General features: G+C 43.7%; 1 long non-coding RNA gene across 1 annotated transcript; it reads left to right on the forward strand.

The window, feature by feature from the left end:
* The first annotated feature begins 9,905 nt into the window (after window positions 1-9,905).
* LOC120323136 lies at window positions 9,906-11,814 on the forward strand. Its single transcript, XR_005563323.1, has 3 exons — window positions 9,906-9,943; window positions 11,506-11,574; window positions 11,661-11,814. It is a non-coding gene; the product is annotated as an uncharacterized LOC120323136 (long non-coding RNA).
* The last annotated feature ends 15,453 nt before the right edge of the window (window positions 11,815-27,267 follow it).

Here is a 27,267-nt window from a genome sequence, read left to right on the forward strand (position 1 = left end):
ATGCCTGGTATTTCTTCAATCATGGGTATCATTCTGCTATTTTCTGACTAGTGGGAGATAGACACTCATGGAAGAACTGAAATCATTTACCCATCTTTTGAAGGAGCTGCCTTACCTGCCTCCACTCCACCATTGCTGACCACGTCTATGCCACAGCCAGTTTCACAGACCCACACAAGCAGGTTGCTCCACTTCTAGTCCAGTCAGTGCTGGTTTTCAAAGAAAAAATCCTGCCTGCACATTCATTCAAAGCAGGAAAAAATATACCCTGAAAAGGGTGAGACAAGTATTCGGTGCTGATGGGTTGTGTCCACGGGTGCACACACAGACATACACACACACACACACGTTGCTGCTCATCCAGCAGCCTTCGTAGCACAGTACCAAGGCTCTTCTTGAGACCCTGAGTGAGCTGGGGACTCCCCTGGAGGGCTAGGCAAATTTTTAAGGTCCTACAGATGTTTTAGTGCTTATAGGACTAAAGGGCGGATGGTGTTTTACCCCACGAGATCAGAGACCTGCTGTCCATGGATCCAGTTGGTGATTTCAGACCTCTTCATGGTTCCATGTGGTGCCAGAGAGGGGCACCCAGCTCGGTTCCCAAGTCCAGGAGCAGCCCTTGGAATTGGCAACATGCTCCGCTGTATAGCAGAATCTCACTTGGCCAAAACGAGTGGTGAGTCTGCAGGACTAGAGCCCCACAAAACAAATAGACTCCCTCCTTTCCCCTAAACATCCAAGACCGATTCTGCAAATTCATCTTCCTGTACTGCTTGGGAGCACAGGGCAGCATGACCTTGCAGATCAGCCATGTGACTGGGAGCCATGGGATAGCTCAGAAAGTCACTACAGACAAATGGAAATCTTCTGGCAGAGAACCCCTGACTTCCCTGTGCCTCTGGATCACTATCCTGCATCTCACCTGGGTGCATGACATTGAGCTGTTTCTCCTACTCTTGAGACACTTGGGCATCTGCTAAGGGGCTATTCAGCCTAATTAAACTGGAGGTCCCTTCTACTGCTGTTGCAGAACTGCCTCCACTTGTAATTGTTCTTCCCCTGCCCCTGAGGGAACCTGGCCTCCTGGCTCAGGTATGTGAATATCCCCCAAACACATACATGTTTTTATTCCTCCTCATTCCTATTTATGGAACAAACACACCCATAAACACCCTTTCTCTTCACTACAGCACTAGCTAGAGGGGGGCCCAATATGTTGGAGTCACTTTAGTGATGGCCTCTTTTAGCAAATCTCTCTAAAATTAGCCATAGACAGCCTGTAAATCTGTGCTGAGGCTCTGCTGCAGGTGAGAAGGTTGAGAATCACCTTAAAAACAGCAGTAGGCATTGAGGCAAGCTCTGAGTCTACTGAGTGTCTTGATTACATGGGGGCAACATGCACCAGCCACTGCTCCTCTGCTGCCCTGTGATGCTGGTGGTACCTGTGGCTGCAGAGGTCTGGGAGTCTGGAGGAGGAGGAGGAGAAGGGTTTGCAAGAAGGCTCTGCCATGAGGCAGAACTTCCTCTGCTACAACACCCCATACATGTCTTGTATTGACCCAGCTGTCTCCCCACCCCCAAAAAGCTCAAAAAGAGTGGTATAAAACTCATCCACATGCAGAAACAGGGAAATTACCTGTGAAATAAGGGCAAACACCTCAAGCTGTAAGCTCTCAGCTAGAGCATAAACAGCAGCCAACCAGTTATTATTGTTGTTAGTGATATGATTATTATTATTTTAGTTTCAAGGCTTCCATTAAAAGCAAACCCATGTCCTGGGGCAAGATAAGAGCTGAACTTGAGCTGTGAAAGAGCCCATCTGGATGAGACGTTTTCTGAGGACAACATCATTAGTAAATTTTGGTCTCCAAAGAAAAAACTGAGCATTTCCCCCACCTGGCATGTCCTACTCTCTAGAACACGGTGTTTGTTTTCTATACCCGGAGCAGTAAATTTGCCTAATCCCAGCTCAGATTTAACTGGTGACTTGCCACAGATGTGAGAAGCCTTTGCAGGCTCAGAGTCACTCCCATCCTGCCTTTGCTTGGCAGGAGATTTCAGAGCCATCACAGTGCCCATTTAATGACATTGGGTTTTCAGAGTATCACTGCCTGCAGATGACAGCTGAACCACCGACAGCTCTTGTGGTCACCTTCTGAACTTAGTGCTTTATATCCTGCTCAAAAATACACAATTTTCATGGGGTGCTTCCCAACTGAAGACCCCAAGACACCTTACAGAAGGTCAGTAGCAATACATCATTTTACCAAAGGAAAACTGCAGCACAGAGAAGGTGGAAACCCCAGACCACATTATGAGTCCCAGATAAATGTAGGCGGCTGTGGGACATAATTTTGCCCTTTGATTTGAGCCACCCATAGTGCTGCCCCACAAGGTGACCATGTGTTCAAGGTTATCGTAGGATGTCCCCATGCCCCAAAAGACATTTTCAAGACGTCTTAAATGTTCTTTGGGATATATAGGCAGAGATTAGGGTTTTTTGCTCTTTGTTCAGATCCTATTGCTGCACCACACTGACTCCAAGTGGTGCTGGCTGAGGGAAAACTCTCCAGGAGAAGGAGGAATCACTGTGATGGACCATGTTTGGAGGGGAAAGAGCAGTGAGCAGTGATGTTCACATCACACTTATTACCTTCATCCAGAGCACATGTTCATGAGACTTATGGAGCATTTCCAATTACATATATTCAGATATTCATTTAAATGGGGGGAAAAGTTACAATTTTGTAAAATGCACCCTGGATCCTCTTGGGAGGCAAGGTGGGAGCTGCAACACTGAAAAGTTAAGGGTTGCTTCTGGTTTATTTGTACAACTCTAGCCTGTGTGTTTTCATCCCAAATAACTTTTGAACCCAGTACTCGCTTCACACCAAGTATGAAAGAGATGAAACATTCCCAAAGCTAAGATGTTCCTTCAAGTTTCATAAAAATAGGCAGCCATGTAGATGAGAGAGCTCCAAGCAGAAGGAAAGAGTGGAGACCTCAACGGGTGTTAGACATGAGAGAAGACAAATAGAGACATACACACATATGAACACATACAGCTTTCCATGCCCCAGCTGATGGAAAATCCTGACTTTGTCCCTATGCCAGAGAATCCAAACATCAGACAGGAACCCTGGAAATGAGGCTGCTTTGATCCTGCTGCAGGCTGAATCGCTGATCGCCTGTGGAATTTGCCCTCCTAAAGCTGGAACAAAGAACTCAGATGAATGCAAGGAGGCAGGACAGCAACAGCCACCTCCTGAAATTCTACCCACGTCCTCCCTCACCCCTCGGTGGCTCACTTTGTCATTTGCTTGCCATGACCTTACTGCAAACACTTCTTCCTTTAAGCTGTGACTGTGGACTAGAACAGAGAATGTGGTGGGGAGTCCTGAAAGGACCAAGCCTTTCCACAGTGACACCTCCAGATGATATAACAGCATCCCTTGGAGATGCTAATGAAACATATCCTGCTAAGGGGAAAAGCAGATTTTCTTCCAGAAGCTGGGGAGAAAGTGTGTTACACCAGCCAAGAGCAGCTCCTCATGAGTCAAAGTCCCCAGTGTGAACCGCTGTGCTTGGCCCTGATGCATCCTGTGCCTCAAAGCATCAGGAGGGGAACATGAACCAACATGGACCCCACAATAGAAACACTTCTAAACCTGCCACAAATTTGCTTAGATGACAGTGCTAAGGAGTCTTAAGCCCCCCTTTCCCCTTATTTGCATCACTGCTCCCATGGTGTGGTAACAGTCTCATAGATATGACCTATCCGCACTTCACATTGGAGCTGTGTCCATCCCCATCCTGAGCTGCAGGAATGCAGGGGAGCCAAAAAGACCTGGGGCGCTTTTCTGTAGCCCCTTCCAATCTCTCTGTTGGGAGCTCAAAATATGGCCGTGGTCCCCGTACTTCCTTTGTCTGTAAAACACCAGGAACTTGCAAAGCACTGAGCATACTTATAAAAAAGCCTGCTCTTAGCAGGGTTATTTTGTGGCAGCCCTGAGGAGCCAGCCAGGTACTGGTCCCGTTATGCTCAGTGCTGTGGAAATCCACAGTGACAGCTTCTCCTGCAAGGAGCTGCAGCAGTGGTGAATGTGATTCCACCCCACCTCTCCGCAGGCCACCATCTATCCAGCTGGTAAGTACCACTGCTCCCAGATTAGGATTCTTAATTTAGAGAGTCTCTTCTGACATTTTGGCTACTACGGCCTGATGCTCGCAAGCTGTGCTCAGAGAGGGTGAAATTCAGCTCCTCCAATCGCACCCAGCTTCCCTCTCACACTTTCTTTTCTCCCCTTCCCGATTCATTTAAAATCATCTATGAAAAATGTCACTGGTTTCCAGGAAAAGCACGGGTCGGACCAAGGCAAAAGTCAATCCCTTAATTTGAAACAGTTGAGGGGGAGACAATTCAGTGGAGCTGCTCAGCTAATGCACAAACAGTTTGTAATTACAGGAGCAGGCTGGGAAAACAGCACCTACCTAGGGAATATTCTTATTAAATAAAACAGAATTCTGTCACCTTCTTAATCATGAAATATTGATGAAACTGTAAGCAGCCCCTCTGAGGTTTTAGCCTTTGCCCTCTCCTTGTGTGTGTGTATGTGTCCACACAAAGACAAAGGGGAAAAAAACACCCTCAAAGCCTGCCCCTGGAGCTGCAGAATTCTAACCAAGTCTCTCTGTGACAGTGGATTTTGCTGAGCTTGCATGGGCATATAGATTGGAGAAACAAAAATTCTCCACTCGGCACAACCAGAAACTTCTTTTAGACTGAATGAGCAATGGAGGGGTGATTAAACAGAGGTGAGAAAGAAAGGACATATTGAAGGGAGGACTGTCCCATGAATCAGAAGAGGAAGGGCCAGTCTTCCTTGCTGTGATCCACTTTACATATTTTGGAAGCACTAAAGAGGATTGCACTCCAGGTACCCTGGAGCGTCAAACTTTCCCCTGGCCTTATGAAGGTATGGTTGTATCTTTGTTGTTTGTTCCTGGGTCTGTCAACATCTGACCACAGAAAACCAAGCACCAGGATCTGTCTTTCACAAGCCAAAGGCCAACCAGGGCAGCATTTGTGTTATTGGAGCCCTGAGTACCCGTGTTCTCCTTCAGGAAGTTTAGGAGTCCCAGTGAAAGCAAGACCCAAGATCCTACAACCTGTGAACTCAAGCTGGATGGACTCAATATTCACAGACAGCCGTATCTGGGGACAGCTGGAGCCTTGGTCTTAGATGGTACCTGAGATGCTACAGCACGAAGCTTCACAAAATTTTTGGGGTGCCAAAAACTTGTTAGCCACTCGGAAAAGAAGCACCTTAGCTCCAGGCAGCTGCTGCCAGTAGGGCACCACAGCTGTTGCTACATTTAGATCATGTCTTGGCACTGCCAGCTGCAGCCATCAATTTTCTGAGGGGCCTCAGCAACAGGAGCCCAGAAAAGCCCTGAGGGGGAAGAGCCAGGGACTATGAATAATGTGGGTGAAAACAAGAAGTTTGGGGAATCAAAATTGCAGGCAAATTTTCATCCCTTCACACTTCTCTGTGCAGTGGGAAGGGACAGAAACTCTTTTGAAACAAAAATAACTATGCTCCATTTCACTTCTGTGACTCAGCTCCATAGTCCTAACTGAGACAAATAAACAAAGAAAAATGGGAGCATCCCAGAATGAGAGAGACAGACACTGGGAATGACAAGCCAGGACTGGGAGACCTGTGCATCACCAATAATGAATCCCAAAAAGCAGTCACTTGTCTGAGCCTGTTTTATTACCCCTTCTGCAAGGAGTGAATGAACAGGGCTAAGGACAAGAAAATAAATGGGAAAGAAGGACTGACCATGAAGATTAGCCATGAATAGTAGTCTCATCATGAGGGTATTGGGACTTTCCTGACAAAAAAAACATCACAATTGGAAGTAACTGGTAAAAGGGAGTGGGGCCAGGCTGGCTGGAAAGCAGGGGCAGGAAGGATCAAAGCACTAGAGGAGGAAGGAGGACAAAGACAGGGAGGCTGCAATAGCTTAGAGAGGGAGAGATGCATCAAGCAGCAGGGGAGCCTTCTCCCTGCCCACTGCGGTAATGGGGCCTTTGTTCTGCTCCTTTCATGTTCCCTCAGATCCCAGCCTATGGACAGCCGACAGGAGCTGAATCAATCATCGCTGGTCCCAGCGGAGGGCAAGGCGTGATTGATTTGCTCTCCCTGATGGTTGGCTCTGAAAGGACGAGCTCTCATTACAGTTAGTTTCTGGGTATCGTTCTTTACTCCAGGCCTAAATGCTGCCAAACCTCCTGCCTCCGCCATGGGCTGATTCGGTGTCATAGTTTCCTTTCAGCTGCCTGAGAAAGCTGTGATGGAAAAAAACCAAATGACCATATTAAAAAAAAATAAATAAAAACCAACAGAACATGTCCCCCAACTTCAAAACTTGCTCCTGAAACATAAAGCTGAGGCCGTGGCCGTGGATGATTTTAGTGCTCGTCTGCTCCAAATTCCAGTCATGCTTGTCACAATCCCACAGCCTCTCTCTAATTGTCAGGCACAGCCCTTTGTGTTCCTAATCACCCCTGAAAGGGCCTCACTCCCGTGATCTGGTGGGCACCCTGGGGTGGCTGCCTGTGGGGGCCAAGGGGTAAGGCAGCCCTGTTCCTGCTCTGACATTCTGCAGGCTGCCAGCTGCTCTGGGAGAGCCTGGAGTGTGGTGGAGAGGACAAGAGATGGGCTCTAGTTTCCAGAATGAGATGGAGATACTCTGCCCAAGGACTAAAAGAGGGAGATGGAGACAGGTGGCTCCTGGATGCACATTCAGGAGCAGAAAGGGGGTGGTGGCAGCCATCTATTGTCCATCAGTGGCACCAAGGTGAAGCCAGGCCTTCTTGTTGAGTTTATATCATACTTTCTGCAATGGTTAATGCTGCTGTTAAGTACACATCTATGGGAAAGGACAATCCATTTCAAGCTTTTCCCCTCTTCAGTGTACATCAAGCATCCCACCAATTCCAGACATGGGTGAAGGCAGTACTGTTAGCTACCAAGGCCATTGCACTTAAACAGACAGTTTATCTGCAGGTTTTAATTATTCACCATTTTAAATTCTCCCCTCCTACATGTTCTCGTATCCTTCAGCCACTCTTGATTAACACAGCAATGCTATGTTCTCCTTTAAATGCCGCTCATGGAATCATAGAACCACTTCAGCTGGAAAAGACCTGTAAGATGGTGGAGCAATGAATAATGTTACTCTCCAATCCATCACCATTCTCACTGAGACTGATCTGATGAGATGTATCTCAGCTACATACAATGGACTGAATGATGTGCAGAATTCAGAGCCAAACAAAATTGCTTCAAAAAAAAGTTATGCACAAACCCAAATCTTCTGCATGGATTGGCTGGAGTAGAGAAGGAATCTTAGACAGAGGAGGCTTTATGGAACAACAAATCTGAGAAGGATCTGGGAAAACCAAGGTGTGTGAGTATCTGGGAACAGCAAAATAAGGTAATCATAGTGAGATTAAAACATCTTAGAACCACCAGACACTAGACACAGATTCTGATAGTGATGTCCTTACAACTACCCTGCTCTCTTTCTTGACTGAAGAGTGGGTATCATACCTGGTATGTGTTGATGCAATCTAGTTCTAGTGCCCAGGGCAAAGCATTCCCTGGTTTCAGCTCCTGATGGGTTAAAAAAGGGCTAGCATAGCTCAGGCTTCCACAGGCAGTTTGCAGCTTAGCTGTTAATTTGGGAATGTCTCAACTTCACCTCCAAGTTTTGAAACTTTGCCATGCCTTTTCATTAGCTGTATTTTCCTCCTAGAAACCACCAAATGCCTGTATCGCTAGATCTTTCCAACAAAGCCCAAAGGATTTTATGCTCTTCAGTGAGTGTTCCTAACTATTCCCAGCTCTCTTTACTAGGAATAGCTGCTTCTGCTGGCTGCATGCACCTCTCATGTAGGCAACACATTTTCCAGATTCTTTCCACCTTCCACTCCTTTTTACTAGAGATGTGCTCCAGTATGAGAATAGATTAAACCGAAGCAGAGGAAACATTGGAGCCAGGTCAGTCCAGTAGTTTTATAGCAGAAATGTCTTTGGAAATCAGCACAGAGCTCTGCACAGACAACAGTACAGCTCCTCAGTTTGTGTAACTCCAGTCTTGCTTTTAATAGCAGCATCCAGTAGATGCCATAATTCTCAAGAAGTAAAATTCCTACTTTCACACACACACACAAAAAAGAAACTATATAATAGTATAATACTAATGAAGATATTATTCTGATTTCATCTTCTACCCTGTGACAAGGTGCAGCAATGGCCAGCTGCCCCCTGAAGGGTATCCTTAAGACAAGAGTGACCAGGACACATGGCAAGACACCAGCTACAACATACCTTTGATACACCATCCTAAACACAACTCTAAAATTGCTACTTCCAGATAGAGATTTTCAATCACCATTAGCTCTTTCTCTAACTGTTTCATCCTGGCTCCAGTAGAGCTCTACAGGTTTGTACCAGTTCAGAACTTGGCTTTCCATTCCTAGTGCTTCTGGAATTTATGCTAGTCCAGAAAACAAAACTAACATCAGGGAACAGGTCCTCTTGCACTAAACTCTGCACTAACATGAAATAAGAGATAATATCTGAAGGAACTCCCTAGAAGAAAAGGGCCCCTCACTACAAGAAACACCTTGAGGCCCTGGAGTGTGTCCAGAGAAGGGCAATGGAGCTGGGGAAGGGTGCAGAGCACGAGTCTGATGAGGAGCAGTGAGAGAGCTGAGGGTGTTTAGCCTGGAGAAAAGGAGGTTCAGAGGTGACCTTATTGCTCCCTACAATTCCCTGAAAAGAGGTTGTAGTCAGGTGGGGGTCAGTCCCTCCGCCCAGGTAAGAAGCAATAAGATAGTAGGAAATGACCTCGAGTTGCATCAGAGGAGGTTTAGGTTGGATATCAGGGAAAATTTCTTCACTGAGCACGTTGTCAAACACTAGAACAGGTTGCCCAGGAAGGTGGTGGAACCACCATCCCTGGAGGTATTTAAAAGACATGTAGATGTGGCACTTGGGTACATGGCTTAGTTGTAAACATGGTGGTGCTGGGTTAACAAATGGACTCTGTGACCTTGGAGGCCTTTTCCAACCTTAAAGATTCTGAGATTCTATGATTCTAAATGAAACAGCCAATGACACCGCAGTGACAGGAAGGTGTCTGATGGAACATGGCAGAGTGTTGGAGGTTGGGTGTCTGAACACCACACACTGATTATGCTGTTCCAGCGCTGCTTAGACTTGTATTTCCACCCTAATGTACTAAACCCTTCTGAGGTTAAGCTCACCCAATTTAAGAATACAAATAACCCCAAAAAGCCCCATTTCAGAAGGCTCCATTTCTTGGGGAGCCAATGACAGCACGATGACGTTGCTCTAAATTTGCCTCTGGGCAAACTAGTCACTGCCATGAAATTGTTACCTTCTTTCCTGCCTTTCCTGCCTGCTCCCCGATTGGCACTTTTCACAGTGACAGTCATGAGCCTGTGTATAATATAATCACAAGGCTGCCTCTGGCTTCAAGCCATTCAAAAAAAAAAAAAATTTCACAGCATCCTACGTTAAAATGTAGCCCCTGTCCTGCACTTTCCCACTAGGTAACTTTCTGTTCCTTTCTTCCACTCCATGCTTTTGGGTTTAGGGGGTTTAGGTTTGTTTGTGATATTTTTTTTTTTTCTACTATCACATTATCCCGTGTTGCAATTGTAAAACCACATTATAAAAGCAGCCAATATTGAACTAATTTTATCACAGGGCCAGTAATAAAGTTTAACACCAACTATAATATTGTTGTACACCAGAAATATTGCAGCAGAACTGTAATATCCTGTTAAATTCATTTTCCATCCAACACCACAAGATCTGTTGAAAGATGTTAAGGGTGAAAGGTTTGTAGATTTTTAATTTTCCTTTTTTTTTCCGCTTTATTTTTGAAGAGCACTATAAATGTTTAAATTTCATAAAAATATACATCACAAGTTTGGCAGTAATCGTTCTGGTGACACTTCTAAAGCCTTCATTGTCTGAAAAGTAATGGATGGCCAGCAGCTACCCTGGAAAGCAATATACATCATTAGAACCAGCTCATAGAAAGGAAGAGGTAGTTTTGACATGGTCCCCATTACTGCAGTATCTTGTCCCCTCCTCATGCTTTATATATTTATTCTTAGGCACCCCAGGGAATTAGACGCAATTATCCTTTTCTTCTTGGGCAGAGAAATGGGTAAAATGTTAAGCAGCTTGCCCCAGGTGACACAAAAAGTTTTATGATACTCCATGGATCTGAATCAGCATCCCTGGCACAGAGGCTGGGCTATCTGCTCCTCCCATGGGAGGAGGACAGGGATGACTAAATGCTTCTTCTTGCAATCAGCCCTATCTGAGAACACTGGCCACTTTCTACTGCCTCCAAGGAAGGTCTCAGCCACATATAAGAACACACAGGATTAATTAAAAGCATTCTTTTAAACCAATTAACTTAAACTGGTAGAAACCCTTGTGTAGATATCCTCAGTGGATTTAAACCTATTTTTTTAAACTCAGTCTAACTTGAGGCTCTGCATTTGCCAGCTGTGCCCCAGCATCTTTCACATCTTTTCAACTGCTTCTGTTTTTAAACTAATTTTAATTAAGTGCACACACTCTGTGTGGTCAAATCCCCAAGGGTCTGTAGGAATGCAGGCAGAGACACTAGGAAAAAGAGTACAAGTCGGTTCAAGGCAATCCCAGGTTCTGCAGCCCAGCTCTCAGCAGGTACCGACTGTTCTATGTTCAGTATACGTAGATAATGAGAACTCAGCCCTGCCCTGATGAACTTATGGTCTCCATAGAAATTAATCTAGACTTTAATGACTGCATTTGTACAAAGACAAAAAAAAACAAGACAGAAAATACGAATGATGGTGAGCAGCTTGCTACAGAAAATCAAAAACAAATCAGGAGACCCGGTGTGTCCCCACGGTCAGTGCTGCTGCTGCTTTCTGCCTTCTCCCAGAACAAGGCTAAAGGTGACCTGGGGACAAGGCTCAAGGCTGAGCTTTTCAAGGTAATATAGCATGGAAATCAAAATACGTAAGTATGTCTGGCATGGAGTCAGTCCAAAAAGCACAGTATTTATGGGAACTGCCCATGTCTCTAAACAAGCAAAAACCACAGAGAGATGGAGAACTGTAGATTTCATTGACCATTCTTTGATCTAAACACATGCACTACACATTAAACAAGATAGCTCAGGAAATATTTTTAAACATGTTCTGACCTCATTAAGAAAAAATTGGAGGACAAAATACCACTTACCCATAAACCTTTCTTCTTTTTAAAAGATCATTCAGTGTTGTTTGTTTTTTTTTTTTAAATGTGTTAATGTATGTGCCAAGGAGACAGTAGCCTGAAGTGCAGAAGGCTCTAGTTCTTTCTGAGCTCTAACCCACTCTTTTCCATCTCTCTGTAGCTAGCTGAAGAATGCTAATACTCCCAGGGATTTTCTTTTGTGGATTTAAACTCCCTTCTCTCCATCTAGGTAACTCCAATGATTTGTCAGTCTTTTACAGACTCCAGAATTGATGTGGTCATGCAGTAGTGACTGACCGTCTCTCACTCTTGCAGATCATGTTTCTAACGGATACTGCATTCCTGAGGACAGGAACCAAAGCCCATGGAAATCTGCTGGTCAGAAACTCAGTCTACCTTCCTGTATGGCCATTCTGGTTAGCATAGAATAGCAGCAACACAACCCCTTTCAGATAGGATCTTTCCAGAGTCACCAAGCACTTTCTTAAGATTGCATCCTAAAAATGTCTTTGAAAATCTGTTCTCCTGCAATATCAGACCATTTGTGCTGTGATTGTGATTAATTTGAGCTATGGATGTTCACAAGGAATAGTCTCCAGGACAGCTTTGTGTGTGTGTGTGTGTGTGTGTGTGTGTGTATAAACATCAATGCCACAACTAGTGGCCAATATGTCCTGGTGGCCAGAATAATTTTGTATTTCTAGCAGGAATTGTAGCCTTCACAGGAGCTTCTTTTTAGGTTATAGAATGAGCCTGGAAGGGGAAAAAAAATTACATCCACTGTGAGAGTCTTTGCATTGTTAATTTATTCCCCCAGAAACTAGGAAACTTGCCATGGAGAGTAATAAAAGGGGAAAGGAAAGGAATTAAGGACCTGTAAAAAACTGCAAGAAAGAGGAGAATCAGAAAACAAAGTCACATACACTACAAGGCAACCAGATACCAAGAAAATTTTCAGAGACCAGGTGGCTATATATTAGTGGCAGAATTTCTCAGTCTGTTAGATGGGCAAGCAAGTATGAACCACACAGAAGCTTCATTGCAAGTGAAAGGCAGGGAGGCAGCAGGATGTCTGGGCTGGTGAACATTTGTAGGAGGCCTCTGGGAAGGAGCTGGAGGACTAGCTGCCTTCAACAAAATGTGACAAGCGTCAGGATGTAAGGGAAAGACTTCCTAGAGAAGAGATTTCCTGTCTTCTTGCATCTTAAAGCACTTTGTAATGCAGTGACAATTGCAGGTGAAGGGGACCTTCCTGAAATGCTACAGGTTTATGTGTATTCTGCAAAGGTGAAAATAACATCATAAAGAAGACAGGGTTAGATATATGTAACTCCACTTTAAGCATCATCATACCACTGTGTACTGGTAATAGAAAGCATTCTTTTTGTTTCCTCTTTCTCTGTGTTTACTTTTCTACCAGTAAAATTCTTTACTTAACTTGTCTTAAATTACCCTTGATTTGCATCATTTAAATAAGTAAGACCTTTTATGTTAGCCCCTACAGTGGAGCTGTGATGATTTACTCCTGCAAAAAATTTTGATCATATCCATAAAGACAAAGTCAATCCAGCCTGAGGATGGCTGTGTGTTATCCTACAGTGGAGCCCAAGGGAGGTTTTAAAATGAATAGGAGAGTGTGAAGCCAAGGCACAGATTTTAAGGCCAGAAGAGACTGATAAAAATCAGTTTAGTTTATCTACTAAATAGCACAGGTTTCCAGAAATGCTCTGAAGTAAGTCTCTTGGGATTACACAAAACATCTGTAATGGAGCTGGAAAGTGAACCCAGAGACACATGTCCTACTGCAGCAGGTGACCTGCAAGGCCACAGTTCAGTTCTCTCGGGTGGAAGTGAGTCAGGCATTTTCTTTATATCTTATTGAGGGACCATTTGCTTTTCCTATGTCTCACATGACTGGCCTGGGACTATGCCCTCAAGCAGGCAGCAGAACAAATCACAGAGAGCAAATTGCTTAAAAAACTTGTGCAGGTGGATAATGAAAAGTGCAGCTGAAAACAGCTCCCTGCAAGAAGATACTGAGAGTGACTTCTGAAAACAGAACTGTCACTTCTGATGGCATATCCTATTTCTTCCTCTGTCTTTCCTGAACACTCCAATGCAAGGAAACAGTGCAAAACCATTATCTGGATGGTTAAATTCATGTTGTCCTCTTCTGTATGAGTTATTTGCAAGGTTTCCCAGTGTACTGCTACCAGACAAGTAATTTATTTTTTTTAAATAATATTTACTTCTCTATTCTTTAGTTTCTTCTTTCAGAAGAAAGTTTCAAAGTTGTCTTGATAGTATGCTCTCTTCCTCCTCCTCAAGTTGCAAACCTGTGTGCTTCCCCTTCATTTCTTCCAAACCATCTTTTCCATTTGATTTCTTCCTTTCATCTGACCATAACTTTGTGTGACCATAACTCCTTAACCTGAGTGGCTCATCAGTACTGCTTTAAACGGTTTAAGTGGCTTTCAAAAGTGAAAGGTACCTTGACTTTGCAAGGTGTCTTTGATCATGCACATGAGCAGAAGAGCATTAAAAAAAAAAAAAAAAGAGGGGCAAAAATTAAGTGTTACAAATAAGGAAGAAAACCCCTCATTCAGTTTGAGGTCCTGCCATTCTCACTGTCTCCAGACACAACCAGGGAGCAGATGTACCTGGACCCCATTCAGACGCTGTGCTGAGTTTTCTACACCTTGATTCCACTGTGAGAATGTAGAACTTAATTTATCTTACATGTTTACCAAGCTGTCTTTTGGGGACATCCATAATGATTCTGTTTTTATCTGGCAACAGAGGAGGACGAAGGCACAGTGACGTGAAGAAAGATACATGAGTTGTCAGAAGACAGGTAACACATCTTGCTAACATACTCTGTTCCATTTTCCCCCCAATAGCCTGGAGCAGTGTTTTCCTTTTAAAAATATCCTATCAGCTCTGACAGATGGATTAAGGCTTAAAAGCATCAATATTTTGGGAAAGCAGTACCTGCTAGCAGGGTAGATATAGGTTTGTGATTCAAGAGATTTTATATTTCCTATTAGGTCCCTTTCCTGAAAAGCAGAAACCATTTATTTTAAACTTTATCTACTGGTAGGGGTTTTTATTATCTTTTCTTTCTTTTTTTTTTTTTCTTTTTTGGGGGGCTTGTTTTGATTTCTTCAGTGGACACCTCATTTGTCAGAAGTGGGGAAGAGTGGGAGTGCTTTTCCTTGACTGTCCTGAAAGGTGACCACTAAAAAACTGCCATTGCTCTTGCTCAAAGTGGGTTACCAGAAGGTCGTTGCAAGAGGATACATGAAAGGAAAAAAAAAAAAAAAAAAAAAGACAAGACAAATATCATCCCAGAAGCAGATTTAAAGAGTTCTGATAACTTTTTTTCCTCTAGCAGGAAAGGTTGAATCAGTCTTGTTGTTCATATTCCCCATTGTACTTCTGGCCAGCTGTTTTGCTTATCTGGCATTCTGGCTCAGATGGACCCCACCTGACAGCAGGCAGAGACCCTGGAGTTAGGACTGTCATTATCTGGGCACCAGCTACAGTCACAGAGAAGAGAGAGAGACACCTCAGGAGAGGGATTCACATCTGAGGAGGGTGAATCATTCTCTCAAGATGCCAGTATTTCTCCGTTTCTCAAGATGCTGCTGGCACAAACAGCAGTAAGTACAATGAGGCTTCTAATTTTGGAGCCTTGGTGAAAAGCCTGAAGTTTCATGGGTGAATCTAGACTGTGGTGAGTCTCCCTCTCATCATATCTGCAGCTTGATAGAAAGAAAGATATCAAAGATATTCACTCCTTTGTCGCACAGGACTCCTGTGAAGGGAGGCGAGAGGAAAGTATTCACAAAGGAGAAGAGGAATAAAGAGAAGAGAAATGTGGAGGTTTCCAAAGGGAAGTGAGGAAATCTATCCCACTTTTGCCTTATGGCTTTGTGAGCTGAGTTACACGGCTTCTTGTCTATGCCACCTCCACAGCCAGAAGGCTGCTCAAATACAGGATTTGATTCTGGCCCAAAGCTCAGGCAGGAGCATAGCTGAGGATTTGCACATGGTTCCCATCTGCTCCCTAACTAGTCCTCTCCAATAATTCATGCAGCTGAATGGTTGCTGTCCTGGGAAGGACAGGGTTGGGATGGCCAGTGACTTCAGCCCAAAGGCTCAGAGTGGCTGAGTATAGTCACTAAAAGGATAGAAAAACATCAGCAACCTCAGTGCAATTCCAGAGAAGACATTTCACTTCAGGAGTTTCTTTGGTGTGCAATTTTTTCTTATTACTAATTACCGTGTGCAAAGAGTTAACAGAAATTGAATGGGTTTGAGCTCAAAATAGTGGTAGGACGGTGAAGAGCAGAGTCAAATTGGGAGCCCAGCATTGAGCAGATCAGCAATGTGATCTCATCTGAAGACCCTAACTCCAGGATGTCCTGGCAACATCCTTTCCATTAGGTTTCTTTCAGTTTTGAGAACCCAACAGGGCAACGTGATCCCCCAGATACTTTCACTCTGACCTCAAATACAAAAACTTCTCTACAGGGCACTGCAGACCCAGGACCTCCATCCCCACTAGAAGGAATGAATAAAGGGTCCTTCTCAGAGATCAGCTTTCGAGTTTCTGCTCTCTGAGACCTTCTCTGGAGCATTTTCAGCTCTCCCACTTCATCAGAGGTGCCCCAGTACTGCCTAGAAATTACTCCCCACTGGGCTGAGCCCAACAGACAGATCAGGGGGTAGCCATCAAGGAGGGACTTTGCAGAAGTCCTCTCCCGATGGTGTTCAGGTTTCCCAATTTGGTCACTCTTGGCTGTGGCTATGCAGGCACTGCTGGTGCAGTTCTCCTCTCTGTTCACTGCCTGAGGGGCACAGTGGCTTCCCAGCATCTGGTTTTCCCACCATCCTGAACTCAGAAGTTCATTTTATCACATCTAGAATGCCTGATTCTTTCACACAATTGAATTACAGCTAAGGGATGAACAACCAATGCTTTTCTTCTTTCTTGCCAGTCTTGGCAGAGGGGTCCTTGTGAACATCAGGATGACCCATTCAGGGTCTATGAGAGCCATGAAGCATTTGAGTGGGGCCTGAAGAGTCACATCGGTTTCCCTGCATACTCAAGGGAGAGGCATCCCCTGAGAGCATTCAGCTCACTGAAGATATAAACCAATGAAGATATAAATCACCTGTCATTCTTCATAAAGAAGTCCCAGAGCAACTTTACTATGGTGGGACACAAACAGGATGTAAGGAAGGTGCTGATGACAGGGCAACATACTCCATGTTTTGGGTGACACAACAGGGCATGTTGGCAGTACTGAGGGCTAAACCTCTGTTTCCTGTCTTTCCTTATCAGTCACTTGTAAATCAGAAAGTTCCAAAGCCATGGCTTGAAAAGAGAAAATCCAGTGTCCAGACTGAGTGTGGGAGGCAGGAAAGCATCCTGAAGCCCATATTCAGAATAGAAGGAATTGGAACTCCTGGAGTATAGTTACTCCAGGGAGGGCTCCCAAGTGTCTCGTTTTACATGTCTCAAATCTGAGGGTGACTATAATTATCAGTGTTGCTTGGCGGCAAGAAATCCAGGGAAACAAGCATTTACAGCGAGACTGTGCACCACCTACTCCCACTAGTGAGCATTCCCATGAGTAACTCCAGTGGAGCCATGTGTGAATAGCGTTGGATCTCCTGGAGAATGAGGTTCACAGCCTGGGCCCTGAGAATTATTTTAAGCCTCTTAAAGGTCCTCTGCAAATCAATCATTCCCCTGCTCACAGGCAAGCACACTGCAAGTTCTGCCCTGCGCCTAATGGCTTCCCAATTAATGTTTCCTGAATCAAAAATAATGTTTGCCATGCACTGTATCATGTCCATGTACACGTGTGCAATAGGAAAGCAATGCAGGAACCATAATACACAGTTTGCTCAACACACTGTAATGAGATCAGATAGTCTCAGTACCTTTTTGGTGGCCATTTTTCACCTGAGTGACATGCTTATCCATTTTGGTATATAAACTTCTACAAGGTCATCTAGGATGTTGTGTTTTACCATGATTGATAGCACGGAGCAAGGAAGTGTGACTGATCCATGCAATCGTGTCTCAAGCAATTTTTCTCTGGTTCTCCAAGGGTTGAAATCCCTCATTTAAAAATAAAAAAAACCACATCAAAACAAACAAAATGGAGAGCTCATCCTGATCCAAAAGACTAGAGCAGTCAAAGCTGAAGTACCCATCCTGTCTGTTAATAACTTTCAAAAGTTTTTACCGCAAGATTGGAACGTGACAGTAAAATTCTGCAACACGCACATGGTGTGGGAGGAATAGAAATTACATTCAGAGTTTGAGTCTGGAAATTTGTGCCTGAACAGGGAAAAGCAAGGGATGTGTTTAATCAGCAGGCTCAAGCATCCCCTTCTTGTAAGACAGAAAAAGACAGCACTTAAACTTGATAACTCCTTGGAAATAGCAAGCGAAGAACACAGATCGGACGTCAGCAATGTTCACTGGGGAGAAGAAACACAAAATGGAGTTAGAATTAACATGTCCTTTCCACACACATGTGCACTGTGCATTGCAGAGCAATTTGTTTTGTGGTTTCCTTACCTGCCCTCCTGGCTGGGTTACCAGTGCCCCATCCCTGTGCCCTGTAGTGCTCCCTTTTATATTCCATGTATCTGATTCACCAAGGAGGTTGGGGGATTCAGCTGACAGTGGGAGCAGTTAGATGCTCCTCAAACTCTTAGTAATACAGCAGCATTGTAATGAGTAAGAGGTAGGAAACTGAAACACTGAAAGGGGGAAATCTTTGTTAAATATCCTTCAGCAAAACTAGGAACTGCAGCCAGGTGTCTGTCCAGTGGCCCCGTGCCCTCAGTGGCAGAGATCTTTCAAGTAAGGTTGTTGCTGCCAGGATAGTGCAACAAGAGCCATGGTGAAATGGACAACTGGGTTTGCTTTTCAATGCAAACAAAAAGGGACTAGACCTAGAAACTTCTCTCCGTCCAAGTGGACCTCAGAGCAGGATTGAACTCTTCCCCAAGATTAAATCCCTCTTCACCAGCTACCAGTCCTTCTCCTTCCCTTCAATGCTGGGGCTCTCCCTAGCCTTGGGGACCAGGACCCAGACATTTTGCCTGATTCCCAGTCATCACTATGTTTTTAAATAAAAAACATAGCCACCCATTCTGCCAGGGCTCCCAGGCTGTGCCAAGCAATTTCCTGAGCTGATACCTCCTGATATCAGCACAGTCACCAGAGGGTGTGGAGAAATGAAGCTGTCAAAGGTGTCAGCCCACCTTCATAACAGGCTCTGCCAGGGGAACATCAGCTCTGGGTCAATCAGAAAACTGACACTGACACTTCAGTAAGCTTTTGATTAATTATTAAAATTAATCAATTAATTATTAATTAATCTTCATCTGTGGACTTCTTCAGTGAGATTCTGGAAATATTCACACTTCGTGCACATCAGACAAAGCTCTTGTGTGTCCTCACCTGCTGGATGCACTTCCCTGTGTGGGGGGTAGCAAAGGCTGGAGGATTCCTGTAGCCTGAGCTCCCAGAAGCTGTAACAGGCAAAGCAACAAAAATGGTGACCTGCACATAGGAGGTCTTTCTTTTGCCGCTAGGAATATTGTAATTTAAACAGTGCTATGCATGGCACAAATGTTCTGGAAAGTGTTCCCAACACAGGCAGAGCTGGTAGACTTGGAGTTTAAAGGCCACAGGAATCAGTCTGAACATCGCACAGATCCAGAAATGTGCCCCATGCTTCTTGCATCAAACACTCACACCTTGTGATTGAGCTAGAGCTCTTCTTCTCAAAAGGCATCCAAACCTTAATTAATGTTGTTAATTAACTTCATTGCAAAAGGGACTGCTACCCTCTTTGACTGATTTTATGCTAACTGTTAATTTTAGGCTACAAACGGTTACTGAACTTCCTCCTTGCACAAAGAGGGGCTTCCCAGGAAGGATGCCTTTCAGCTAGGATACAGCATGTTATCAAAGCAAAGGAGAATTTCCTCTCTCTCTCTCTCAAAAGGAGAAATGAGGATCTGACTACAGCAGTGTCACTTGCTGAGATGACAGGTTAAAGATAAGTGTGTATGATTGCAGACTGCAAGATGGTAAAGTATATGCAAACCCCTCCAAAATGCCAGTATGTGTATTACTGTCTTTTCGTCTGAGGGAAATAAAATCTTTTTTTGCTATGTAAAAACCAGAAATATTTACTTTGGGCATCATGTTCTGATCTCACTGCTTTTAAATTACTTCAGTGTGGCTCTTACAGCTTTGGGCCAGCACTGGCAAAGCCCCGAACCCAGCCCTTAGTTTATTAAACCATGATTTATTTTACTGTTTTGAAGCCCTGAAATTTTGTGAAGTAGTGGTATAAGCACCTTGCATCTTCAAATCAATGTGACTGTGCCCACCCTCATAATCCTGTGCAAAGATGGAAGGTTAATTAAACACGTGTTTGATTTATAAATGTTATCCCTTCTGGGGACCAGAGTGCAACTCCAGCTAAAAGGCAATACTGTGTTTATTTTACTTCTTCACTGGCTGTTCCCAACGTGCAGTAGTTTATGGATATAAATAGGGTTGTAGCGTAGGGAATGGTTGTGGTGGAAACTAAGCCCAATTTTTGAATAAGCCATGAAGAAAGACTAACTTGAATCATGCAATGATTTCTAGGAAGCTGAAACAATTAATTCTTTCATGGGTAAAATATAAGCCAGAAAATAAAACTTCAGTGTCCCATGGTGACAGCAAAATTTAAAAGTACAGTATTAAAGAAGGCAGAATTCCCCACTAGTATATGAAAACAATGTTTTCATTTAGGCCAGCATAAATCTGGACTAGTTCCATTTGGATCATTGAGTTTTCTCTGGATTTACCCCAGGGTAAACGAGAACAGAAGACAATCCTCCAAGGTTTTCTATCAGGGCCAGACTCTAAGAATCTTATACCCGAACAGCTCCAAGGTATGACCTCTTCATGACCACTGGTATCTGTGTGGATCTAAATATTTATGCTCCCTACTGTCTTCCACTTTTGAGAGGACTCCTTTCTAAGAGCAACCACCCTTCAGCTCCTGTAATGTTACCAGCTGCTTGAAAAAACTCAGATTTAATCCTGAATAATCACAAGTATTTGTCATAGGGAGAAAAATAATATTTGAAGATATGTACACCTAGGTTATTGTGGGAGACTACAATTCAGACAGCAAAATGGTCCATTTCTGAGTGTGGATGTCTATCACTTAAAAGACAACTATTTACAAAGAAAAAAAAAAAGACATTTAAACTGATCTAGTTTCACAATTCTGTACTCAAAATGTAACCACCAGTATTTTGGGTCCTGTTAGTAACTCTACTACTTTCAGCTACTCATGAATCTAGGACAGCAAATGTTGTTTGCATGTCCCATGCCTGACACAGAGAATCATACCAGCCTGGAATGTTTCTTGGTCAGGGCCCATCCTTCCATACTGCACCAGAGGAAGGACAATCTCTAAGCCAAGGTCCAAAGGGTTGGGCTAGCACAGAACTGTGGGACAATCACACAACATCTGCTGTGTTTTGCTGTGGTGGTGGTGACATCTCTTGAGAGTTCCAGGAAATAATGGCAAGATCACAGACATCAAGGTAGAGGGAAGTGTCCCAAAGATGACTACATTATGTTATATGGATTAATAACACGAAGGTCATGAAGCTGCTTTCTGTTATTTTGCATAGAGCTTTATTTTCTTTCCACCTCAGCTATCCTTGCTCCATTTATGCACCTATTCAGCAGAACACTTGCAAGCCTAAATTTAAATATGAGTTTGAGCCCAATCAACATATCTCTTCTGGCTGCTAAGAGAAGCCCCAAGGCTGTTTAGAAAACCAGGCTGCACTCACAGAGAATTCGTGGTGTTGGCTCAGACACTGCAAGAGCACATTTTCTAAGGGGTGCAGTAAAGGCATAGCTGTTGGCTTCAGATGGACTGAAGGAAGCTTTTTGTGCTGCTACTATCAGGATTCTGAGCAGAGCTAAGGGAGGAAGCCAGGTGAGTAAACTCAGACCTGGCTGACACACTTTGCACCCACAAAGGGAACCTTGGTTAGGTTCATGCTACAAAGCCATGCTACCCAGATTCACGCTACCCAGCTGCTGCTCAAAATTCAGCCTAATGTTTGTTCTACATTCCCACAGGTAATATCCCCATAGCAGTGGTTTATAGTACTGTAAGAAAAGTATTTAAAACACTTTAATGGCCTTCTTTATAACCATCCTCTCCTTCAGTGGGTGCAAATAATTGCCGGTGCAATTTTGTACCCCCAGTTATTTGCAGTTATGGTGTGTGTCACTGACGTGTCTAACTAGCTGATAAGATACGTGGGCGCAATCAGATGCCGTAATTAGAAGTTTAAATGACACGAACAGCACCCACACATAAGTGCAAGTGCAAAATTGTATCCATAACATCTTGGAAACAACAAAGAGAGGAAGGACTTAGAAATTTGTGCCCTGCAAACGTTAATTTGCATGGCAATAAGCTCGGGCCTATTTGGCAAATACACTTTCATTACACAAGGTTTAAGCCAATCGATTCCAAACAACCTGAGAGTGTTCAGAGACTCAGCATCTTAAAAATTATACTAGTCTGCTGAACTAGGGCAAGAAACTTTTCTCTTCAGTTAGGTAACATATAGTTCATGTCTTTGTTACTGCCTTTGCCGTGGTTAGAGTAAGCAAGAGTCTTTGTTTGCAATGACAGATGTTTACAATGATTTCTCAAGGCTGTAGCACACTGTAAGTGCATTTCGTGTTTCATGATAAGTAAATGGTGTGCAGCAAAAAAGAATATTCTTGCTTTGGAGTTTCTCTTGACACCATAATCATATAATATACAATTATATGTTCCAGACTAATGCAAGGCAGAAATTTTAATCTGACACCCATTTGCAGACATTATCCAAAGGTTTGGGAACCTTAGATGAATTTTCAATGGTTTTACTGAGCAGATACAGATGCATTTTGATGCTAAACCAGAATCAGTGGTGTTTCTCTTATTTCTCCCCTATTTCAGCCCCAAGGCCCCATTTAACTATCCCTGTGCACTGCAATGTGTGACACACAACTGGAAACATTTCCTCAGGCTGTTTGTTATTTCTCCCTCTCTTCTGGCCAAGGTAGACTGAGAGAAAAACTGAAGCAAGTGAGACTGAACAAGCCAAAAATAAAAGCACAACAGAAAGGAGTATAGAGGGATAAAAAAGAAATGCTGAGAGATCACATCCTTTCATCTCTGCTCCAGTGTTTTGGCTCAGCAGTGCAGCTTTTCCTCTCGCTGAGAGAGGGAAGCATGAGGAGACCACGGCAGAGCAACCCAGTGTGGGCTGCTTGCTGTGCCTAGGGGTGATCCACCTCCCCAGGCTTGGAAGTTGTGTTTGGCCTGCTGAGGTCAGGAAAGCAGTTTCCAGACAAGAAAAATCATTTTAGCTCTTGAGGAGAGCCAAAATGCAGCACTGTCTGCTCCGAACCCTCCCCTGTCTCTCCAGAGTCATGCTGCCCTTTAGCCAACCTGTGCCTGCTTGTTCAGTTGGGATATTCCCACTCCAAAGTGTCTCAAGCATTTCTTTGGGGCATGCCCATCCTGAGTTCAGGGAGTTTTGTTTTCATCAGACCCCATAAAGCATCATTTGCCTCGACTTCAGAGCTGGCACCTCCCGTGCGTTCCAAAGCGGCACAGTCCATGGCAGCTCCCTGCTGCATCCCAGTTGGTTCCCTACCTCCTGTCTCTACTTCAAATGCTTTGCAGCTGACCCAAAAGAAACAAGCCAAAATCCCAGCTACCCCAGAAGCAGTCCCGGGAGAGCAGGGCTGGCTAATGGCAAACAGCTGCAGCTCTTAATGTTGTCTCGAGGGATCTGGGTTTTAACAGTGAAGGCCCCAAGTTCAGATCCTGTTGACAGACTGTAAGATTAATACTAATAATCTTGCCTAGCAAAATACAGTGGGGATCACCTTGTTTGAGGCCCCAGATGCCTGGGAGAACAGGCAGCAGGTGATGTCCAAGGCACTGTGTTGTCCTCTTGGCTGGATAAACAGAAAGATGCTGTGGTGGCTTTAAATTTTTTTTTCTCCTACTTTTTTTTCCCTTCCTCTGATAGACTTTTCTCCAATTATCACACACTGTGGCTGTCCTTAGACTGACTGTTTCACACCATCTGAATTAAATGTCTGCTCTCCATTAGGTGTACAGAATTTCCATATGCCCTGGTTGCTTCTACTGCCATCTCTTCTGTTGAACCTGTGGAGATGTTGGCTGCATTATCCAAACCATCCCACTCAGCCCCTCATACCTACTAGCTAACAGAGCAGAGAGATCCAAATAGAGATTAAAAAATGGTGGGCTGCTGGATTAGCTTGGGACCAGTGGGAGATGAGCAGCACTCACCTACTGTCTTGGGTTTCCAGGATGCAGAGTAAGGCAGCCAGCGCTGCTGATGGATAACTCAAAAACGGGGTGAAATGATCTCACAAAAGCAAAACTGTTAAGATGAAAACTATTAGATAACATCCGCTGACTTCATCAAATGAGCTGGAGAGGACTCTTGGCCCAGCTTTCCATGGACATCTGGCTACCTAGTGCTGCCTTGATAATGCCAATCTTCACCTCCATCCTCTGGGACATGGGAGAGGGCAGATGAGCCATCATCCATGTACAAAGTTTGGCTGTGGTAATAAGGAGGCCACTGTAACCACGAATAATCTGTTTTCCACAGTTTCCACAACCCATGTGGTGTGAAAAGCTGGACAAGTATTTGTAAATGAATTGAGCCCAAGAGTAATTACACGTTCCTGCAGATTACTTGGTGCCGTAATTGCACTTAGTATTTACCATGTGACCTAAGCCAGAAATAATCATGTATTTACTTTATATTTATATTGTAACGTGCCATGTACTGTAATTATACTGCCACTCCATGGTACTTAGCACATCATCGAATGTTCCACAATTATCATGTTAGTAAATAGCACTTACCGAGATTTGTGGCCTGTAATTTCAAGCATTACCTGCTAAAGATTTGTTGTAGCAATGTCAAAAAAAATGTCTCTTGACAATGCCATTTCATATAAAAAATGTCAAGTCCTAGAACCAATAGGAATCAGCTTTAAAAATTTCAAAATTTGGAAATACAAAGGGAAAGCTAGATTTGAAATTAGGGGTTTTCCAGGGAAGTAATGATCAATTCCAGGAAGAATTCTCCAAATTCTTCTACTTGAGATTGCAGAAGATTAAAAATGAAAACTTTCAATCTTAGGTGATTAAATGAAAGAATTAAATCCACCTTGAGACTCTTGAAGAAAAATGTTTTGGAAGAAGTTAACATCTACTAGACCTCTCATTTAATTCTGATTAAATCTCTGAGTGGCTAAAACCAAACCTTGGATTTTCTGTGTGGATTTATGCTTACATATACATTTAGTCATAGAAGTATTACCTTCTATTTCAATAGAGTTACTTGTGATTAAAGTCAAGCATGTGCTTTGCTGATGTTTTGCTTGTCTAAAATCTAAATATGAAAGTCTTAAGATGTTGGTCAAAGTAAGCTCATTTAAACAGGAAAGTTTTAGAACATTGTCAAATTTTCATGATTCCTCCTTCAATGGGATTTTTTCATGCTGTAACACAGGTGGGTTCCTGGATATCACTCAACTCTTGCAAAAAAAAAAAAAATCAGTAAGACCCAAGATTTCCAGCTCATGTCAATCCCCATATTAAATACATCACAAAACCTTTAAAGAACCACTCCAGCTTCTCTTCCTTCCTTATGTTTTCTGTCTTGATTGCAAGCCCATAGAATGGCATCTCACACAGAGATCCAAACTTGGAATTAGGAACACCTTCTCTTGCTCCTCTGATTCGAGAGCACAGACAAGCCATCACGTTCAAACTGAAGGATGAAATTCTGGCTGCACACGTGGTTGGCAGTTCTTCTGCTGAACACTCTGAAGCCCAGGTTATTCCCCCAAAACCTCATCTCTTACTTCGGCCTTGATCTGCCCAAATACGTACAAATGAGCTTTGACTTTAAACACTGATAGTACCATTTACCTCATTAACCGGAGCCAGATGAATAATTCATAGCGTATAATTTATCCAATGGATCTCACTTCTTTTTGTGTTTGCGAATTGTCTGCAAATAGATTCTTGATTGGACTCTTCATCTGAAATTATTTGGAGGTTTTTTCAGTGAATCATAATCAGTCTTCAGATCGTTTGTGAGTGGAACACGGCGAGCAGTCACAGTTTCCAGCTCATGCTGTGTGGGTTCACCACAGGAACGTCAAGGTAACGCTCCTGTTCCCTCCCTGGAAAGCCTTATGTAACTACCCCACAGCGGGATGAATTTCAAACTGCACATATGAGCGTAAAACTTGGAGATTCACACCCTTGCTGAGTGCTGTTGTCAAATTCAGAATCCCCCCTCGGCGAACAGTGTCGCAGAAAAGTAAATATCAGAGCTGCCTATGCACCTGTAGCAAATCTGAGGGCTTGGAAACACGAGCAAAGGTGCTGCAGGGTGACAAATTTCAGCCTAACAGCTGATCCATGATAGCTGCCCCTGTGAATGACCTCAGACTGAGAAAAACTGGATTAATTGAGCCTCTCCTCAGTGGAGGTTAAACTACTAGATTACCTTGTACCGTGGGTTAAGAGTTCTCCTATGGATGCAAATTAGGTGACTTGTTCCTGTGTCTGAGGCTGGAATGGGTTTTTCCACCTACCTACCCTATTTGCTCTAGAGAAGATCTCAGCCCTGGAAAAGTATCTTCTGCAGGGACAATGCAATCACTTGCAAAGTGCTCAGATCCACTGTGTACATTAAAGCTGGTGAGACAGTTTTGTCAAAATTTCATCACCAATACTGCACTGGCCCCTACAAGCAGAGACAAGAAGTCAGACTGGTTTTGGTCACCACAGCTCCCACCACTGCTTTCACTGAGTGACCTGACTGTGGTATGAGAGGTAGCAGAGATTCCCTTTCCCACCCTCCCTACCCAGTTCAGCAGAGCTCCCCAAGAAAATCCTTCAAACCTTCTTGACCCTATGGCAACTTAAGCACTGTCTTGCCATAAACCACAAGCTTACACGCTTTGCTGAGTGGATTTGGTTTGCTAAATTAGGATTTGATTCTAGGTTGGGAGATTTTGTCTGATCAAATCAATCTTTACTAAAAACTACCATAATAACCCTGCAAAAACCAGAAGCATGCAAGTCCAAACCGACGTGCTGCAGCCCAGGGCCTCATTCGATATGTAAGGATTAATACAATTTGAAAAAAAAAATATCTATGCTATCATAAATCAGTCCCCAAAGTGGTTAGATGTGGACCAGACTTTCAAATACATCATTTTGCAGTGAAAAGAGGCAGTGATGAATATGCAGAAGAGGACGGGAGCTGTCAGGCGCGTGTAGATGAAACCACGCGATCAGTCACCCCTTTGACCTGTGTATCAGATTTTGAAGGAAAAGTCTAGTTTTAAGCACTACCTCAGAATACAAAGCAAGTATGTCTACCACCACTTCACATACTGCTGAACAAAGATGGGGGTTTTGTAGGAGGAAGATCACAAACTCTGAGAGGGTCTCCCAGGCTCAACGTTTGTTCAAACACGAGGAAAAAGTAAAAAAAAAATTTTAACGAGTATCAGTCTGCATGTTGCTCCAAAGAGACCATGGGGAACCAGAATTTTATACTTTTAAGAGGAAGAGATGCTGTGGCTGTCATCAGCCAAGACAACGGACACAGAGTCCCAGCTTTGCCATGCCTGTTAATTTTGGCACAACTGTTTGACATGAAAAGTGCAAATGGGAAAAGATTGCAATGAACAATTTTAGGGCAAGTGAGCTCCAGTGGTGAAGCA

This window comes from Pipra filicauda, unplaced genomic scaffold (assembly GCF_003945595.2).
Source record: "Pipra filicauda isolate LSUMZ 115617 unplaced genomic scaffold, ASM394559v2 scaffold1_size10287979_pilon, whole genome shotgun sequence".
NCBI lineage: Eukaryota > Metazoa > Chordata > Aves > Passeriformes > Pipridae > Pipra > Pipra filicauda.